Genomic DNA, 23,473 nt, shown 5'->3' on the forward strand with positions numbered 1-23,473 from the left:
TATTTTTATTGTTTGTTATCGAGACTTTTTAGATAGAATAGTTTGTTAAGTCTGGCCTATACAAAGTTCTTAGAAAGTTATATTCAACAATGGCTATTTCGGTAAGTGGTAACTCCTTCTTTGTATTATACAAAATAATGATAATTCAGTGATAATAATTCCATTCAATTCATAAGAATATGCAATTTGTCATCAATGTTTTCTTATGACGTTATAACGTGAAATCATCGTCTGTAAACCGACGAATTATATAAAATATTCTGTATATAAATAATTATATTATATTTTCTATTTGTATAAAATAAATTTACGAAAACATTATTATGTCTTATAAATATATATATATAGGTCAACTACAAACAGTTTCTTGTTACCACATTGTAACGCTGTTTAAAAGAAAACTTTATGCGTGCTCAGCGCGCCACTTCCTACAGAAAAATATAGGTATTATTTCTATCTATCAATATAAATTTCAATATAAAATAAAAATCCATATTCACTTACATGTTACATATAGTTAAATACATTTGTAACGTCTCCTCTTCACCTGGGCTCTTACCCGTTCCGGTGTCGTTCTGTTTATATTAACGAGGTCTCGGAGACTCGACCTCGGTGTGTGATATTATTACTAGGGATCAGGGTTACCTTATGTGAAGCAAGTACTCAACGTAATGTATATATATATATATATCTGTTATTGATGTATTATTATTATTTAGTACAAGTTACAATATTGAAATATACTTATAAATTATACTCCGGGCTACCGATCGGGCCATGGTGTGTCGTGGGTGCCGATGTCCAAATGTGGGTTGAGCTGGTCGTCCGCAGGTCCTCTTCAGGTCGTTGTCAGCCCTCGAGTTCCACTATCGACCACCTCACTGTCTCTTCATTCTTGACAATCCAACTATCAACCGCCGAGCCTATTCTATCGACTACCTCACTGTCGACTCTATCATAACTGCCTCCCGCCAGGCGTCCAGGTCGGTTATTTACACGATGTGAGCTAAACATCGCGTCAGCATAATATATATTTCATATATATATATTCACATTTGTCATTACTAACACTCAGCATATTAGCCGTGCTCAACGTAGGGAGTAATGTACGATGTCGATGATCGTTACATGTACCCCTTGTCCATTTAAATCTGGACCCCAGATTTGGGAAGTCAAGCAACGGTAGCTGTGTTAGTGGTAGTGTTGTATTTTCTGATTTCATGTTCATTGTTCATCCAGTAGCAAAGAATAACGGTACTCCAACCTCCTCCGACTGTATTTTCTTGCTTGGACTGTGAAACATGAATTTTTTAGGTATACAAACACCAAGCCACCAAGGCAATGGTCATGCGTATATAATAATATTAATAATATATGCTCATTGTATATTATTGCTTGATAACTTCTGGATAGTGAAGTGGATTGTCGTTGGCTCTTCCGTCCTTGAATATCGACACCCACGGCTGTCTTCACTTACCCCTTTCAGTTGCCTCGAGTTAGTTAAAATTTAAGTATGCAGTATAAAGACATTTTTTTTTTTTTTTTTATATATATATGTATATAAGAAATAGTGTTTAATTTCATACAAATTACATTGAAGATGGTACATGAAATATATTATAATGTTACAAAAACATTGCAAGTAGGTACTATTAACATTTTTTTTTTTTTTTTTTTTTTTTATCACTATTATAATAAATGTTCATAATACATTATAACATGTTTGAATTCAAAAATAGCATACAAAACAATGTACAAATATTTGTTTTGTTCAACTTAATATATAATTTAAATTACAATAATAAAAAAATTTTTTTTTTTTTTCTGATATAATAATATACTTTTAAATATTATACTCAAGTTATGTCTAGTGTTTTAACTAGTACAAAACCTAATTACATAATTTAGTACATAATTTTTATTAATCAAAACTGTACTAGTTAACTATAAATAAACTCAACAGTAGAGCACCAATTTTTGGCTAAACTTGGATTGGTTGCTAATTCAATAACGCAGTATTTTTACATTAAAAATGTATTTTTTTCAAATTTTCTTGGGAAAAAGGTTTAAATTCACATTTTACACCAAGTTAAGAATTATTAATTCGATTAATAGGTATTCTATTGTATTAAAATAATAATAAAAATGATAGTATAAATATCGTAGGTATAGACGATAACTCCATAATCAAGGTGTATCAATACACCTTGCTATAATATAATTTATAAACCTAATCAATTATTACCTGTAATAAATAATAATAATAATAATAAACATACCATAATTGAATAAATTGTGAAAAAAACATTGACACGTTATTTTAATTATTATGGTACACTAGTCATATCATATATTATAAATATTAAATATATTGTTTAAATTTCAAAATCCTTGTTTAGAAATAGTGTTACCTATATAGTTATGACTGAATAATGACGATTAAGCAAATGGTTAACAAAAAAAAATATTGTACATGAATTGTAATGGATGATAAAATAGTATGAACGATTAATATTTAATATGATAAATATTACACAAAGTATGCACTAATATAGAATTAGATGAATAATTAAAAATTTACCAAGTAATTTTCAGTCGCTGAGCCATTATTCACCATATTATTGTCTATTCAATTGGTACATTAATTATATTATATTATCTCCGTGTAGCCCTCTACCTCTGGTCCTGTTAACCATTTCCCTTGGCCCTCTCTCTCCTCTACAATATAATTTTATTTTAGTAATAATTGTATGAATTACCAAATATCCTACGAGAGCCCCTATTAAATACAATCCATAAATGTATAAATCCTGATAGTTATTGGTTACGACGTTTTCTAATTCTTTGTCTATATCATCTACAATTTCGTCTAATTTTTGGGCGGATTGGTGTAAATTTTTTAATTCTGGCATTTGAAAGTTAATCTTTTTTAAATTTGTTTTTGAATTCTGTATTTTGTCTATTTTCAAACCTAATTCAGAAACATTTAATAAGGATATGTCTGGATTTATATTAACTGATATATTTATATTTTTGATTTCCTCTCCTGATGACTTAAGTATCACTGTTGGTGTATATAACGAGCATGAATATGGTAACCTAATAGTCCCTGTCCCTTTTAAAATATGAAACGTTGTTGACGTAGAACAAACTAAGGTGGTTTGTATTTCCGTAGCTACCCAATATAAAAATGTGTTTTTTGTTTTTAGTTTTTCAAAGTAAGCATTATTATGATAGATATGGTGCACAGTACATTGTTTCGGAAGTACAGTATTATTCGTCAATTTGAGAAGCTGTATTTCGCACAACGGGTATGATCCCAAATAAACCGGCATATCTAAAGCACAATATTTTATAGTAACCCCTAGAGTGCATTTATTGTATTCAATATCAGAATACGATATAAAATGTTGGTTATCAGATGAAATTGCTAGATATGGATTATTGGGCTGGATAAATATAAATTGTAAATTTGTTAGTTCTATTGGCATAGGCCATATCTGAAATAAAGTATACATCTCTGGAGTACATATAGGAAAATTTATAATAAAAATTAATTGAAAATTTGAAAATTTAGTAGTCACTTTTATAAGTTTCATAAAACCTTCCAGTGATGAATTAGTGTCAATATTTATTGGTAAGACTTGATTTACAGGTAATTCTCGCTGTATATTTTCCAAAATTGTTTTCAACTGAATGCTATTAAGAACTAGTGGGTGTAGTGTATTTTGATGTGCTAGTAGTAAAGCATCTAATAATTCTTCTATTTCAAGGGAAAAACTTGTCAAAATGAAATTAAAATTTGTTAAGTAATTAATTAATTGCTGATTTACTTGAAGCTCTATTAGATCATTTTTCCTAACATTAATTTTATCTACCAAATCGTTATATTCTCGTTGTAGTTTTATGAAATTTTGTGAAATTGTTGATGATACATTCGATATCTGATTTAATGATGATTGAACTAATTTTACTTGCGACTTCATAGTAACTAGAGTATTTTTATTATTTTTTTTATTCGTATTTAATTCTTGTTGTATTTGTTGAAAATCGTTGTCTCCCACTACTCCGAAAGCCCAGTTTTCAAATTCTCCTATTGCATTTATTAAACCCCTCTTTATTCTTACACCATCCTGTAAAGACATAAGTGTTGTATATCGTTTCAATAGTTCCGTCTTAGTTATTTTTAACGTTGAATTAAAGTTACTGCATATATTTGAAACATTATGTTTGTTGACGGAACATAATCTATCATTGTAGTTCATTAAATTATTAATTTCATCAAATTTCTCAACAAAAACGGAAATATTTACATGTGTTAGTAAGTTAAATTCACTCGAATATACTCTCATTTTATAAATTGGTTCATAATAAATACCCGATCCATGTCCTTGGTAGTTGTCGATAATTGTCTCTTCTGTTTGCAACGTATCTGGTATTATCACGCTTAATGCTAGAACAACTGTAACTATTGCGAACATTTTACAATTTATTAGATTATAAAAATTAAAACGAAATGATTAATTATAATATAGTATAAAGATTGCCGATTAAATATTATTAATGTAAAATATTAAATTACAATTTTAAAAACGATAGTTATGACACATTGTTCATTGACTGTCGTAGTCACGCTCTAGGTGTGTTATTATAATATCATTCGCTAATGTATACGCTATATATATATCCTTACTTATAATATTAATAATATTATAATATATGCCCATGAATGAAATTGTGCTGAATTAATATTTATGTTGTTCACTCATTGACCTATATTTATTCAGCTAAAATGCCAAACTGTTAAAAATTACGTTATATACCTACACTATAATATTATATTAAAATCTATCGTTAGGAAATGAAGTGATGAACACACACATTTTTTTTTTACAAACAACTTAGCTTCGTTAATATTGCTTAACAATATTAAGAAATTAAGTAGTTGTGAAATATATTATGGTGGTCTCTCGACAGTAATATTATTTACAACGTGGTAAATAATATGTTGTGAGAGACCATGCAAATTGTCTTTATATTTTAATATTTTTAATTACATTTAATATTGTGTGGGGACCCTAGCTCATATCTATCCGAAAATGTATTTTTTCTTGTATTAATCTTTACTGTCGTGAGGTAGATTTTGGTCGACTTTTTGAAATGCCGTATAAGGTTTTATATTTCTATCTTGGCAAAGAATATTTGGATTGTTTGAATTTAATAAAATGTGTTTTATTTCGAGAACTTCGGTCAATGGACAATTTGCGCGTTTCAAGTCGTTTTCATTGTTTATTACCTCGGTTTCGGGTAACTTGATTGCTTCTAACATTTTCCTTTCCCTTAGCAAAGCACGAGAAGTATGAAGAGAACGAAAATCATGCGTAAAAGTAACTTGTGTCATTTCTAGGTCGGGATTATCATATTTTTTGTCATAACATCCTGGTGTCCAATGATCATTTTCAAAAAAAACTACTAGAAATTTCCTACCTGGTTTATAAAACCCTAAACCTGCAGTTTTTTTAGAATTTTCGTAATTTGGGCATATGATTATTAAATTGAAATTATAAAAATCAGCTACTGCTGCTACGTCCTCACCGTCTAACCAAATTGGTTTTTCGTGTAAATTTAAATCAAGTAAATGGGAAATGGTTTCTGCAGTTACATAAATATTTTCGTGCGCCAGCATTACTGTCAACGCATATATTGCACAAAATCCGTCTCCCGGGACCTCAATCAACTTACTACTACATCTAACAATTTCACGTAACGTTGGCTGAATTAATATTAAATTTCTCATTTTTTCAATTTTGTTGTCATTATCCGTATCCCTATTTAATGTAGTTTCATCAACTATTTTTTCAATTTTCAATTTAATATTATCTGACGTTCTACGTTTTTGATCGAATTCCAAAACAACTAAACCTTTATCACCTGTTAAAACTATCTGTTTATTAACAAAATTTATTTTGGCTTGATATAATTCTAAAAAGTCTGTACCTATTAAACTAGGTCCAACTAAGTTCCTAACTACCATGCATTTAATAAGGAATTTAATATTTTCGAACACAACAACTGTATTAATAATACCAAGTAGTTCTAAATCGGAACCGTTTGCCGTAATTAGCTTTACGCAATCGATTGCCTTTGGAGTGATTCCTACTGGTAAATTGTCAGCATTAATTATAGACGCAGTGGCCCCTGTGTCTATTACAAAATTATGTTCTATGTTTTCAATTTTGCCTACTACCTCAAGTCTTTGACCTGGTTCGAATGCTGCCGGAAGCGAGGTCGGATTACACGTCGTTATACATTTTTGTATCGTATTGTCATTATTTTTTTGCTTTTCAACAGTTACTGAATTTTTACTTGCGAATTTGTGATGAATATTATGGTCACTCATGACTGCTACTTTTTTTTCATTGAATAAACTATCTATATTATAATCGTCTATGTCAGTGTTTTTATTAATATCAATTTCATTATGTTTATCGTTAATTTTTAAGTTTTTTAATTGTTTTGGAATTGGAAATAAGGTTTCGTCATTTTTATATTTTTTTGCTATTATTGTTTCCAACAATGTTGTACTAGAAATGGTATCGTTAGAATTTTTTTGCTGGCATAGAGGGAGTCTAACCACTCTCTCTTGCCTTAATAGTTTTTTTGATTATTATGAAAATATGTTTTATTCAAATTACGTGTATCATTATCAGGCACCTGACTGATAGTGTGCTGATTCATCACGTTATTTACGTCTACATTATTTTGATTGATACCATTTGTAGCATGCGATGGATTTTGATAATTTTGGCCTACGTTTTGTTCGTTAAAATTTGCACCTTGATTACTATTATACACATTATTTTTATAATATTGCTGACTTTTTTGGTTAGGCCTATTTTTATACCTATCATCCCACTTTGGTTGTGTATAGCCATTATTACTATTAAAATGATTTGGAGGGTTATATGTATTTTTTCGATGGAAGTGTTTATTAGGATCTATATATTGATTCGGTCTAATTTCATTATTTGTGTTGTAATTATTATTTGGATAAAAAGTATTGTTTGGGTGGTAATTTTGATTATTAACATAATTGTTTGGAATAAATGAATTATTTGAACTATAGTTTTGATTACTAAAATTGTTGTTTGGATAAAATGAATTATTTAAATTCTGTTTTTGATTACTATAACTATTATTGTTATTATTGCATGGGTCGTAATTGCACATATTATTATTATTGAATGCATTGTTTGGATTATTTTGAAGATTGTGATATGGGCTAGGACTATTCACATGCATATTATTATTAAATTTCTTTTTCTGGTTAAAATTTCTATTACCATTATTAATATTATTTAATTTAAATTTTAAAAATTCATTTTCTTTCCTAAGAGTGTCAATATCTACGGAATTTATATTTTGAAAATCTGTGTGCATCAATTTCGAATTTTCTATTTTCTTTAAATTAATTTCCAAATTGTCTAAAGTGTCATTATTCATAATAGTTACGGTGTTATAATATTCTGGTGTAAGTGCCTCTAATATTATATCAATTTTCTCGGTTTCAGGAATGGTGCAATTTGTTTGACTGATTAAGTATAAAATATCTGCTAAGAACTCCGATATTGTTTCTGTCGATTTTAATTTTTTACTTCGTAATTTGTTTCTTAACATACGATTCCTAGCCGGCGATGCAAATTTTTCCTTAAATATTTGTTCTATTTCATCAAAAGTCGGATATAAGTTATTAATTGTTAATGTCTTGTATAATTTATAAGCGGAATTTTTTAAATATAATGGCAAGTAAGTTAGTTTTATTTGCGGAGACCACTCATTAGCAGTAGCTACCACGTTAAAGTACTCGAAAAATTCTAAAACGCATTCATCGCCCGAACCGTTGAAAATATTAGGTACAAATTGTTGAGGTCTTGCCATTTTATTTTAGGTAATAGGATAAAGGTATCTTTCCAAATTTCGAATTTTCAAAAAAATCTCCTAAATTATTCTCATCGATTTGTCGTAATATGCCGATCAATTCTGTTGCATTTATTTCTGAATCGAAGTGTTCATTTAAAAATAAAATATTTAATTTTGTTACTTTAGCAATCTGATTATTAGTATTTCGTTTAATATAAAATTTGACATCCATTAAGAATTATTAGGCCAATAACTTCACATAAGATTCACATGACACCCAACAATAATATCACAACACAAGGGGTGTACCTTAGAATCGAAATTTTTCTCGAGAAAAAACAAAATATAATTTCTAAAAAAAAAATCGGGACTCCAGGGACGGGCGCCTCCACCAACTGTAACGTCTCCTCTTCACCTGGGCTCTTCCCCGTTCCGGTGTCGTTCTGTTTATATTAACGAGGTCTCGGAGACTCGACCTCGGTGTGTGATATTATTACTAGGGATCAGGGTTACCTTATGTGAAGCAAGTACTCAACGTAATGTATATATATATATATATCTGTTATTGATGTATTATTATTATTTAGTACAAGTTACAATATTGAAATATACTTATAAATTATACTCCGGGCTACCGATCGGGCCATGGTGTGTCGTGGGTGCCGATGTCCAAATGTGGGTTGAGCTGGTCGTCCGCAGGTCCTCTTCAGGTCGTTGTCAGCCCTCGAGTTCCACTATCGACCACCTCACTGTCTCTTCATTCTTGACAATCCAACTATCAACCGCCGAGCCTATTCTATCGACTACCTCACTGTCGACTCTATCATAACTGCCTCCCGCCAGGCGTCCAGGTCGGTTATTTACACGATGTGAGCTAAACATCGCGTCAGCATAATATATATTTCATATATATATATATTCACATTTGTCATTACTAACACTCAGCATATTAGCCGTGCTCAACGTAGGGAGTAATGTACGATGTCGATGATCGTTACACATTATATTTTGAAATAGAATAAAGTTAGAATTATGTAACCTAGGTGAAACGTGATATGAAAATTAGGATTTGTTTAAGGGGGGATTGGGGGGCAATGCCTCCCACGGGTCTGCGTTATATTTTGATGTAATAAATTAAAAATATTAATATTATACCAATGATTAATATTTTAATACAATTTGTTGCAGTACCAAATGTGTAACATTATAATATTCAAATACAATAAATAATTTTCTAACTTTTTGAATTTTTATAATACAGTGTTGGAAATTTATCTTAATACATTTCCAATTAGTATACAACTAATAAATATATTAAATTTAAATCTATTTATTCATAAATCATAATACTCTGTAAACATTATACATGCCATGATACATCTTAATGATACAAAAAAACTAAATAATACATTTTATATACCTACACATATAAAAATATTAAATACATTTAAGATAAATACTATCAAAAAACTACTGTTGTTGTGCTTATAATTTTTTAACAAATTAAATTGATGTTTTTTTTTTTACCGATTTTTAAAATATTTAAACAATTAGTAGTTTGTAAGCATTTGAACCTTTTGATGGCCTTAATATGGTTTAACAATACAAAATGTTTATTTATTCATATTGTTAATGTTTTGTAATTCTAAATCTTTAAAAAAGTCTTCATTACTTAGTGTATATTGTGATACAAAACACTCACAAGATTCTGTATTTAGGTACTGTACTTTTAATTAAACTGATGTATCAATCCACTGTTAATTGTATGAAATGTAATAAATATTATAATTATTAAAATCAGTAAATTTTTAATAGTTGATTGTTTGATTACAATTAATTCTAATCCGGTCAAATTTATTTGAAATAGCTCCACAGTTAAGCAAAACCAATTTGAGAGGTTAAAATCTGGACTAAAATCCACAGAGTATAACATCAGCAGAAATAATTCAGGACAAATTATTTGTTATACTTGCATATTCTCCATCAATGACATATTGTTGCCATTTACTGTATCTAAATAAATAACATAAATATAAAATAATTTAATACATCAATAATCTTAAATAAGAAACAAGAGTTATGATACTTCTAAAACTTACCTACAAATGTTTACACATGTTTACTGTTAAGTGAAAGTATTGAAAAATAATCCAGGATTTGATTTGTCTTGTAAATTGTGACGTATACCTATGTCATAACACATTTACATACAATCGAGCAACACAACACATAGGTAATAAGGCAATTTAAATACAAATATAATCTTGAATAAATCTCTAGATGTAACTGTAAGCTTGGTAAATTTGCAGGTAAATATTTTTTTTTACTAATAAAATTAGCATGAGAGTATGTGACACCTAAAATTAAACATCATAACGAGACGAATATTCACAAGTCATAACAACTGATATAATATTATAATACTTACATAATATTATAGTTGATATAAAAATATGTAATACGTTCTATGGTAATACATCCGGACGTTTAACTCGCCCACAAGTACTGATAGTGCATTATATTAATATAGTATCAAATATTATAAGTTATCACTATTAATTACCATCACATTAATTAATAAATTTGATTTTATCGACATTGTGCTTTATCGTCTACACTCTACGACAATAATATGGTCTATGATAGTATCACGGTTTGTTGTTGATGTATAATGCGTTATAAGTACCTAATTAATGTGATGTGATTAATTTGGAATTTATTTTAGGTACCTATTATAGGTCAATTATTTTTTTAATACCATAGATAAGTATATAATATGTTTTGAACCTAGACAGACGGGTGCCAGTTTAAATCGCGAAAAAATAATCGCAAAAGTCAAAATCGCGAACGGTTTTAACGGCGAAAACAATAATAGCGAAAATTAAAATATTCTTTTCGTTATATTTTTCGTAAAAACATTAAAATACGTCAAAATACTATAAAAAAATACAATTTAAATTTGATATTTTTCCTAAAATTGCAAAATATATAACATAGACAGACATACCGTCTCCGCTCAGAATCGTTTTTCTTGTACAATGATATTATATCATTGAATTCAAATTTAATACCATCCATTATACAGTGCCACACTTGTAACCTAATGTAGGTACAGCAGAGCGACATCCACTTGCCCACCTTTTTTTTTCTATGAATGTCAATAAAACGTTATTTGTTGGGAAAACAGCTTGAAAATGTAATACAAGGCTCCTACTATATTGTAACAATGACATTTGAAAAATATTAAAAATCCTTTAACGCAGTTATTTTTACAACAATTTAAAGTTCAAATCTTGACAAAATACAGAAAAATCACGAAAATTAGCAAATTATTTTGAGTTGAGAATTCAAAAAAATATTTCTTTTTAAATCTAAGATTTGAAATTGTTATACAAGATTATTCATAAGTTTGTCTATCTTTATCAACCAAAAAAATTTCTACAAGCAATTCAAATTAAATTTTTATGAGCGTTTAAAGTTCATACTTTTACAATATTGGATATTCACTCGATTTCTCATGTAATGGTTTTGTTATTTTATTGTTATTCAAAAACGAATAACTATAGATACATGGATATTTTACTGAATTTGTATATTTTAAATGGCCTATACACCATAAAATGTTGAAAATAATTTGACTCTTTTTGAGCTGTTTACGGACATAGTTAGTTTTAAATTTTTTTAGTTTTTTTTTCTATAAATATCAATAAAATTGTATTTGTTGGGTAAAAAAGCGTGAAAATTTAATACAAGGCTCCTGAAATATCGTTCCAATGGCAGTTGAAAAAAATTAAAAATAAATAGGCATAATTTTTTTTTTATAAGCATTTAAAGTTCAATTTTCGACAAAATTTATCAAATTTAAAATTTAATAATTATTTTGTAGTTGAAAATTTATAAAATGTTCAACTTTTATAGCTAAGGGTTGAAAGTTTAAGACATGTTTCCACGTAAATAGGTTATATATAAATTACTTTATTCACAATAATATCATCAAATATATTTAGTAATATCATAGGCTGACTGACCATTTTAGTTCAGAATCGTTTTTCTTATACAATGATATTATATCATTGAATTTAAATTTAACACCATCCATAACAGTGACCCACTTGTAATCTTCAGTACAGCAGAGCGACACCCACTTGCACACCTTTTTATTGATATTTATTGAATTTATTGAAAACTGGCAATGTTCATTAACAACTCAAAAAGTGCAAATATATTTTCAAAATTTTTTGGTGTATAGCAAATAAAACTAAAAATGTTCATATATCTACAGTTTTTATTTGTTTTTGATTAACAATAAAATAACAAAATCTGTTCGAACACGGACGTGTTTTCGTGCCACCGTGTAGCTTCGACACATTCTCTCCTAGTGGTTCAGCGGACGGTCGAAGCTCGCGTGGTGGGTTACCCCCTCCTCCGCCATAATACTTGTCTTTGCCCGGCGGTTGAGCTCGGCGCACCGTTCCGTCGGCTCGCCGCTTTGGGCCGTGGTTGTACCCTTATTACATAGGGTGCCGTCAGTTTGGCCGCTTCAAAACCCCTCGTGGTTTTGGTCGACATCGTATTGTGCGCCGCCGCTTATAGTCGTCGTGTTCCAGCAGTTGATGTGAGCGCAACGAGCGTCATCGCTCAATGCGCCGATGCGTGCCGGCAAACCTAGTGTGAGCACGAGTGTTAAGATTAATACAATTGTTCACGTGTGTGTGACAAGCTGGCAAAATGCGCCAAATATATCAGTGAGCTTTGTGATCGAAGTATTGTTCGTGCGTGGCTGACGGCTGAACCGAACATCGCGCTCGTTCTCGTTTGGCGGTGATACGGCCCGGTGTCGCAGGTTTCTAATACCCTCAAACATTTTTACCCCTGGGGGTAAAATTAACCTAGAATATTTTTACCGGGGGTAAAATAAACCTAGGATATTTATACCCCCGGTAAAATTTTAAGGGGGGTAAAATCATTCTAGGTTAATTTTACCCCCTGGTAAAAATATACTATGGTATTATAACCCCCCGGTAAAAATATCCTAGCTTATAATTAACAATATTTTTAAAATATACTAGGATATATTTACCTCCCATTGAATTTCCGGGGGTAAAAATCGTCTGTTACACCGGCGTTTCACGGTGCTGGGAGAATTCGTCCGCCGTTTCCGTTCCGGCGAGGTCCAACAGGAGTCAATGTGTCGAAGTGTTGAGGTGTCGCCGAGTCAGTTCGTTTTCGTTTGTGTAAATTATAATGTCTACACCTGTTCGTGGGCCAATTATCATTATTGTTTGTATTAATATGTAGATTTGTCAGTACGTAAGGATTAAGATCTAGGCGCCCACCATTAAAAAACGAATTATTATATTATAATATATAAGTCTTTGTAAGAAATACAAATGTTTTCGTCTTCCAAATTGTAGTACCACTATTTTAGGGTAACTCTTCCCGCTCCTGCCCCCCAACACAATCGCGAGTCGTTGCCGACAACCGCCATACTAGTATGTCCGGCAGCGGCGCAAACAAAATCGCTACATGAAAAATCGAGTGAATATCCAATCTTGCATGTAAAAATATAAACTTCAAATGTTCATAAAAAATGTATTTAATTTGCTTGTAAACAATTTTTTTTTATTTTGATAAAGACAAACAAACTTATGAAGAATCTTGTATTACATTTTAAAATTTTAGATTTAAAAAGAAAAATCTTATGAATTCCTAACTCAAAATCGAGCGAATACCCAATATTGTAAAAATATGGACTTCAAACGCTCATAAAAATTTAATTTAGTTTGATTATAGACATTTTTTTTTTTTGGTAAATATAGACAACTTTATGAATAATCTTGTATTACATTTTCAGACCTTTGCTTTAAAAAGAAACATTGTTATGAATTCTTAATTAAAAATAATTTGCTAATTTTCGTGAATTTTGCGTATTTTGTCAATAATTGAACTTTAAATGCTTATAAAATAAAACTGTGAATGAGGACTTTTAATATTTTTCAAATGTCATTGTAACATTATAGAAGGAAAAGTATTAAATTTTCAAGCTCTTTCTCAACAAATAAAGTTTTATTGACATTCATAGAAAAAAGACTAATACAATTGGAAACTGAAAATGTTTCTTAACAATTCAAAACAAATCAAAATGTGAATAGAAAATTTTAATATAAACAACCCGTGAAAATTTCATGTATATACGTTATATTTATATATGGTTCATTTGTTGTAGAGTTACACCAAACAAAAACAGATTTTGCGTAAAAATTCCAGTTTTTCCTTAATATTGTTGTGTTATTTTTCCCTCTTTTGAAAACTATTGAGAATTTTAAAATCACTCCACTTAGAATCTAAAAATAATTTGCATATTTTAGTTAATTTAGAAAATCGTCAAAATTCTGACTTCAATCACTTCATATCAAAAATTTCTCTTGTATAGAAAGCTCAAATTAAGTCAAAGCAATATATAGTCTTAAAATTAATTCTATATAATAAGTAAATAATATATAGGTATAAAATAGTAGGTATATTTTGTAATTGAATTAGGCAAATAAGCATTTAAAGTTCGAATTTTGACAGAACTTATCGAGTTTAAAATTTAAAAATGATTTTGTAGTTAAAATGTATAACATTTTCAACTTTCATAGCTAAGGATTGAAAATGTAAAACAACATTCCACATTAGTTATAGGTTATTCTGTAACCAAAAAAAACGGGTTATTTGTTTTTGATTAACATTAAAATAACAAAATCTGTTCGAACACGGACGTGTTTTCGTGCCACCGTATAGCTTCGACACAATCTCTCATAGTGGTTCAGCGGACGGTCGAAGCTCGCGAGGTGGGTTACCCCCTCCTCCGCCATAATACTTGTCTTTGTCCGGCGGTTGAGCTCGGCGCACCGTTCCGTCGGCTCGCCGCTTTGGGCCGTGGTTGTCTCCGCGTTACATAGGGTGCCGTCAGTTTGGCCACTTTATAACCCCTCGGGGTTTTGGTCGACATTGTATTGTGTGCCGCCGCTTATAGTTGTCGTGTTCCAGCAGTTGATGTGAGCGGAACGAGCGTCATCGCTCAATGCGCCGATGCGTGCCGGCAAACCTAGTGTGAGCACGAGTGTTAAGATTAATAAAATTGTTCACGTGTGTGTGACAAGCTGGCCAGATGCGCCAAATATATCAGTGAGAGCTTTGTGATCGAAGTATTGTTCGTGCGTGGCTGACGGCTGAACCGAACATCGCGCTCGTTCCCGTTTGGCGGTGATACGGCCCGGTGTCGCAGGTTTCTAATACCCTCAAACATTTTTACCCCCGGGGGTAAAATTATCTTAGGATATCTTTACCAGGGGTGAAATTAACCTAGTATATTTTTACTGGGGGTAAAATAAACCTAACCCCCCCCCCCCCCCCCCCCCCGTTAAAATTGTTGGAAAGGGGGGGTAAAAATATCCTAGCTTATAATTAACAATATTTTTAAAATATACTAGGATATATTTACCTCTCATTGAATTTCCGGGGGTAAAAATCGTCTGTTACACCGGCGTTTCACGGTTCATGGTTTTCGTTTGTGTAAATTATAATGTCTACACCTGTTCGTGGGCCAATTATTATTATTGTTTGTATTAATATGTAGATTTGTCGTTACGTAAGGATGAAGATCTGGGCGCCCACCATTAAAAAACGAATTATTATATTATAATATATAAGTCTTTGTAAGAAATACAAGTGTTTCCGTCTTCCAAATTGTAGTACCACCATTTTAGGGTAACCCTTCCCGCTCCTGCCCCCCAACACAATCGCGAGTCTTTGCCGACAACCGCCATACTAGTATGTCCGGCAGCGGCGCAAACAAAATCGCTACATGAAAAATCGAGCGAATATCCAATCTTGCATGTAAAAATATAAACTTCAAATGTTCATAAAAAATGAGAATCTTGTATTACATTTTAAAATTTTAGATTTAAAAAGAAAAATCTTTATGAATTCCTAACTCAAAATCGAGCGAATACCCAATATTGTAAAAATATGGACTTCAAACGCTCATAAAAGTTTAATTTAATTTGATTGTAGAAATTTTTTTTTTTTGGTAAATATAGACAAATTTATGAATAATCTTGTATTACATTTTAAAAATGCTTTAAAAATAAACATTTTTATGAATTCTTAATTAAAAATAATTTGCTAATTTTCGTGAATTTTGCGTATTTTGTCAATAATTGAACTTTAAATGCTTATAAAATAAAACTGTGACTGAGGACTTTCAATATTTTTTAAATGTCATTGTAACATTATAGAAGGAAAAGTATTAAATTTTCAAGCTCTTTCTCAACAAATAACGTTTTATTGACATTCATAAAAAAAAGACTAATAAAATTGGAAACTGAAAATGTTTCTAAACAATTCAAAACAAATCAAAATATTTTGAAAATTTAATCGTGTATAGAAAATTTTAATATAAACAACCCGTGAAAATGTCAAGTATATACGTTATATTTATATATGGTTCATTTGTTGTAGAGTTAAACCAAACAACAAAATCGATTTTGTCAAAAACCGATTTTGCGTAAAATCCCAGTTTTTTCTCAATATTGTTGTGTTTTTTTCCCCTTTTTTGAAAACTATTGAGAATTTTAAAATCACTCCACTTAGAATCTAAAAATAATTTGCATATTTTAGTTAATTTGACGAAAATCGTCAAAATTCTGACTTCAATCACTTAAAAAAAATATAAAAAATTTCTCTTGTATAGAAAGCTCAAATTAAGTCAAAGCATTTAGAACATTTTATCATGTATAATATAATATATAGTCTTAAAATTAATTCTATACAATAAGTAAATATTATATAGGTAGGTATAAAATAGTAGGTATATTTTGTAACTGAATTAGGTAGGCTAAACTCTGTCGAACACTCGAACTGTAAATGTCAGTGTTAAAAATGACAAAGCATCGTTTTTTTTTTTATGCTTGAGAACCAAATTTATTATACTTGGTGTGTTATTTTCTGAAAGCATCGCGTAAGCTCTTCCATTTCTTTTGTAGTTCTTTAAGCCGGGTGTCGGTGCCGGTCATTTATTAAGGAGTAAAATTCTGTAACCAAAAAATACGGGTTTTTTTATTTTAAAAATTAAAATTGTGGCTTGAAGGATCCAAAGTTAACTTAATAACCAAGTAAAATCTATATTCAAAATTATTATCACTGTGAAACTCAGGTCAGTATAAGGACTATTTTACAAAATTTGTCAGTAAAATAATTTAGATTTTAGGCGTTTTACACAGAGGCTATATCAAGCATTTTTTGGTTTACTGAACCACAAAAAAAAGTCTAGGGTGGGTGTCATTTTCAAAGGTAGGTACTTGGTCTTGGTTATCACTAATCAGTGTCCGGTATGGCCGTATAGGTAATATAAACATGGTTAGTTTGATGGCCAATTCGTAATTAGCAATAAATAGATACAATTACATACATTAACAATAAACTTATGAAGTTATAAACAGCTTTATGACAAAAAAGGTTTGTAAGTAGATGTCGCTCTGTTGAACAGTAGGTTACAAGTGGGTTACTGTATAATGGATGGTATTAAATTTGAATTCAATGATAATATAATAATATCATTGTATACGAAATACGATTCTAAACGGTGACGGTGACACTATTTCTGAATTAAACGTGAATATATTTATTTTTTTCATAGCAGTAATTGTATTGATAATAACAATCTAATACTATAAAATCCCAATATTATAATTTATAATAATATAATATTCATACGAATGTGTTTTGTTATTTATTATTACGTTTCTCGTGTGATGTTGATTACTATTTTATAGAAATGGTTTCAATTAAACAAAGTGTGAAATAATTCATTTTCATGAAAAATACGATTCTCTAAGTGGACACAACACAATATACAATTAATAGTTATTTATTAATACATATTTTTGATTCATAAATTTTCTTACATCTGCTCAGAATCGTTTTTTATCGAATGCAATCATTGCATTCAAATTGAGTAGGTACTGTTATAATATACTATTCTGTCCGAGGATCGAAAGGACAATGACAAATTTACCTTAATCATTTTTTTAATAAAGAAAATTAGGTACCCGACATAAAAATAATAATTATTCAATGAAGTACCTATCTATAGTAAAAACCTCAATAACCACAATTTATTTATAAAATGCACACAATATATTATTATGTAGCCAATAATATAAATTATACGAAATTAATTTTAAAACTATTGATAATTTTGAATTTTGAAATAATTTTAAATAATTTTAAATAATTCAAATGATTTTGAACCTCCTCAATGCACCAACAATACTCACTTTCCAATCGAACAAGAAACTTGGTTAAACTAGATTCGTGGTTCTAAACATTTTTACTATCCTAAAAGGTGACTTTATTGCAAGGCTCCTGATATATTGTTACAATAGCAGTTGAAAAATATTAAAAATATATAGTCACAATTTTTTTTTATAATTATTCAAAGTACGAATTTTGACAAGATTTATCAAATTTAAAATTTTATAGTTATTTTGTAGTTAAAAATGTATAAAATGTTCAACCTTTATAGTTAAGGATTGAAAATTTAAAACAAGATTCCACGTAAATGGGTTGTATATAAATTACTTTATTCACTTTAATATCATCAAATGTTATGATATACATAGGCTAAAAATTGTTTTTCTTATACGATAATATTATATCATTGAATTCAAATTTAACAACATCTATTACTGTTACGCACTTGTAACATACTGTAAAGCAGAGCGACATCCACTTACCCACCTTTTTAATTTTTAATTTGATATATTTTCTAAAAAACTGAACTTAAATTGCTTACAATAAATGTGTGCCCATGTATTTTGTAACAATATGGAAGGAGACTTCGGGACGTCCCTGCGGTACTCACCACATACGCCTAATATTACACTAGACAGGCAACCATATATGCCCTCACCTGATGCTTGACTAGTAAACTATTCTACGCATGACGACGATAACAGCGAGGATGGGAAAGACCAATCAAAGTAATGATGATGGTGCAGGCTAGTTATGGGGAGGGAGTCTCTGTTAGAAAGTTTTATAATACGTAAAGAAATAAAAAATCAAAACTCTATATAAGCGTGGCAGTAAAATACTGTTGTGCGTATGCGTATAAATTTAAAAACATAGACTTATAAATAAACATACAAACATATACATTCTAAAATAATGATTTCCGCAAATGTTTTTGTACCATTGTTTTAATTAACTCATTGGAATACATGTATAAAAAAAAATTGTAATTGCAAATCTAGAGAATTATAAGGAACCACTATTCCAAATTTCAAGTCGCTATATATATCTACTATAATAGCTTAGGCTAGGTTGAATCAGTCAGGACTGCTTGTTTTATATTATTCATATATTTCATTTTGAAACATTTTATATTCCAATAATTGTTAAAAAAAATATTATTTTACATTCCATTTTCATACATTTTATAATTCAATAATTTATACAATAGATTTATATCACATAATAGTGGCGTAATTATGAATTTGTATAAGGGCGGGGATAGAAATTTTTTGAAACACATAATACTAAATACTAAATAAATAAAATAAATATAAAAAATTCAAAATTTTAAAGTACAGTGGTGTGTGGTAGTTTGAACATAGGTAGGTTGGGTTAGGTTAGGGTTGGGGTATGTAAATGTACTACACATTTTTAAGACAGAATAAAAATAAAAATAATGATATATTTTAAGTAATAAATTAAAAGTTTAATATGTTTGCAATGTCATTTCTTTTTACAATTTGTTGGGCTGTTCGGGCTGTTCGGCAATAGTCTGAGACAATTTTATAACATGTGGTTCATAGGTATAGAGTATCTAGAGTACTCTTGCCACAAATATTTTTTATGTGATTCAACCCTGAAAAATACATTTTTATTTGTTGTGCTGTCTGAGAAAACTTAGGTATACGAGTTAGATTTTTTTGTTAAACAACATTGAATGACAGATAGTACTTAAATACACATATTCAGGTTAATTTCAAATTTTTAACATTTTCGATACGACCATGCGCAATGCATCTAATTTTTAAGTTTGTGGTATCAATGACTAAATAGGCTAGAAATATTTAATTTTATAAATGACCTAAAATTATAAAACCAACGTTATCATTTTATCTATTAAAAAATAATGTATTTGATAATTTCAAATTACATAACAATTAATTATAATTAATGCTGTAAGATTAAGATTTAACTAACTATGTACGTGTTATTCATAAATATTTTTACATTACTTGTCTATCCGAAAGAAAATATGTCACAAAAATATTTTTTTACTAATAGGATAGTGAGACAAAAAATGTAAAAAGGAATATATTTTGCCCTCCCCTTGACAAATTCCTGCCAGGTGCAACAGAATATAATTTTTTTTAAAACCATTCAATTTTAAAATGTATGAAAATGAAATATATTCTCAAAATGCCCATAATATATGTTGGTTAGTAAAATGTAGGTACTAATTGATAAAAATAAATAGTATTTAATACGTTAATTTGAAATACATCAAATCATTATATTTTGAGGAATATTTTAAATAATAATTTATAACAGTTTATTTAATACTAGGTATACTGCATGATAGGTATTCAATTACTTTTTAAAAGTATTTTTATACAATAATGTGTCACTATTAATAAGCAAACACATTGTATTAGTGCTCACAGTAATACACATAGATAAAATAATACATTTTATTTTCATTAATTTTATAATTCAATATTTTTTCCAAATAATATAAATACTATAAGTTTAGATATTTTAGTTAATTCCATAGATTAACGGTCGGTGTGAGAATGTAATGTTACTGTTCGACTAGTGTAAAAACTAACATATTATATAATACTATATAATATACCAGCGATTCTCATACTTTAAATATTCGCTTACCATCTACACAGTTTGAAAATTTTCATGTACCTCTTGAACAAATAACCTTTTTTATGAGCCTTCCGCGGAATGATGAAAAATTATATTAAAATTTATGAAAATGAAGTATACTTATATATAGGTAATAATATATTTTTCTGCCGTGTGGGATTGTTTTATTTTTATTGGTTTTAAGCCAGGCAGCTGAGGCCATTAGCTGTAGGATAGTACTATGATACAACTATGATACTATGGTACTATGATGGTAGGGAACTGACCGAATTGAATTCAATTATTGTGGGTCGCTTTTGCATTTAAACATGTAAATATGCACACTCGAGAAAACACTGTCTCGTACTCTCGTCTGAAAGACAAAAATATACCCAGGTAGATACTAAACAATTACCGTTGTTTAACAAAAAAATCTAACTCGTATACCTAAGTTTACTCGGACACCACAACAAATAAAAATGTAGTTTTCAGGGTTAAATCGCATAAAAATACACAAGTAAATTATTGTTCTTTTATTAGTACAAAAAGACTCACAGATTTTCGTACTTCACTTGTTCAAAAACTAAAAAAATATTTGTGGTAAGAGTACTCTAGTACTCTATACCTACGAACCACATATTATAAAATTGTCTCAGACTATTGCCGAATAGCCCGAACAGCCCAACAAATTTTAAAAAGAAATGAGATTGCATTATTTCTATTTTTCTTCTGTCTTAAAAATGTACCAAAAAATAAATAAATAATCGGTCGTAAATAATCTCACCAAATTTAAATATATTAAAAGGATGAGAACCGCTTGTATATAGTATATTATATAATATAATAATATGTTATTTTTTACACCAGTCGAACAGTTATATTATATTCTTACACCTACTGTTAATCTATATGATGAACTTAATAATACATACTGAAACAGTAATAATTATAAAAAATTATAAAAATAATTAATAATTTAAGTAAATTATAAATAATATTTAATGTTAATAATCATGCATTCCATTTTTTTATAAAGGTGATTTTTCCGGATGATCCTTCCGCGTAATGATGAAAAATGTTATTAAAATTTATGAAAATGAAATATAATTATAAATAGGTAATAATATATTTTTCTGCCGTGTAGAATTGATTTTTTTTTTATTGTTCTGAAGCCTGAAGTCTGTATACCTAAGTTTTTATTAAAATATTTGTGGCAAGAGTACCCTAGTACTAATAAAATAAATAATCGGTCGTAAATAATCTCACCAAATTTAAATATATTAAAAGGATGATAACCGCTGGTATATAGTATATATATAATATAAATATATAATAATATGTTAGTTTTTACACCAGTCGAACAGTAAATAATACATTCTTATACTGACTGTTAATCTGTGGAATACAATTATTGAATTATGAAATGTATTATTTGTATTACAGTGAGCACTAATACAATTTGTTTGCTTAACAACAGTGTTGTATAAAATACTTTTAAAAAGTATTTGAATAGGTACTTTCCTAGTAAGTAAATAATTTAAAGTCCACTGCCAAAACCCTCAAACAAAGCTCTACTGATATTAAATAGGTTCATAGGTATAGAGTACTAGCAGTGCCGGCACTAGGTATTGCGGGGCCCTGGACATAGGTAATAGGTGCCCAGAGGAAGGCAAAATTTTAGCTTTTTTTAAATCAGGATTATTTGAAATTAATGCGGTTTTTATTTGAATTTCAAACATTAAAAATAATATTATCAGGTTATTCTTTTTTTAATTATAATATGTTAACAAAAAATTATTTACAAATAATAAAATAATATGCATGTGTTGAAAATTATAAGTTAATAAATTCGTGGGTGGCCTATTATTTAATTAATTTATATTTATTTTAATAATTACAACTTATAAAAACATCAATAAAAAATAAATAAAATCATCAAAATGTTTGAATGATTTAATAAATTGTTTAATATCTAAGGACGCGGCGGCGGTAGATAATAAACTACATTAAAACTAATCCTGATACACTAGATACGCACGCAGTAGGTACATATTATTTAATACCTACTATATCTAAACTAAATTGTAATAATAATTTCATAAAATGAAAACTTAATTTTATGATATTATGCAGAAATTGTTGAAAAAATACTGTAAGGTGCAAAACGGATTGCAGTCAAATACTCAAATGTTGAACATAATATAATCAAATAAATGTTTTGAGAATATAGCTCTTGCCCCTTCTATAATACGGTCATACGACAATACGCGGAGAGCTTTTCCAAACAAAGAACAGAAAAAAACAATAACTATAGAGATAATAAATATTTATATTATTAATTATAGTATACTCCTACAATCCTCGAGTATCCTCAAAATATTACTCCTTCATCGTATCGATAACGATTTACTTTGTACTATGGCTAAATTTAGAAATCATTTTCCAAATAGCTAATGATAGAAATAATATTAATATTATACATGTGTAGTATATAACAATAAGTCAATAAATGTATGGATTTATAATTTGTTAATATAAAATATCAATGTGTTTCGCGGTATTAAGATGATAGTTAAAAATTGCGGGGCCCTTTAACAAGCGCGGGGCCCTGGACATATGTCCCATTTGTCCTCCCCTAGCG

This window comes from Metopolophium dirhodum, chromosome 1 (genome assembly GCF_019925205.1).
Source record: "Metopolophium dirhodum isolate CAU chromosome 1, ASM1992520v1, whole genome shotgun sequence".
Classification (NCBI taxonomy): domain Eukaryota; kingdom Metazoa; phylum Arthropoda; class Insecta; order Hemiptera; family Aphididae; genus Metopolophium; species Metopolophium dirhodum.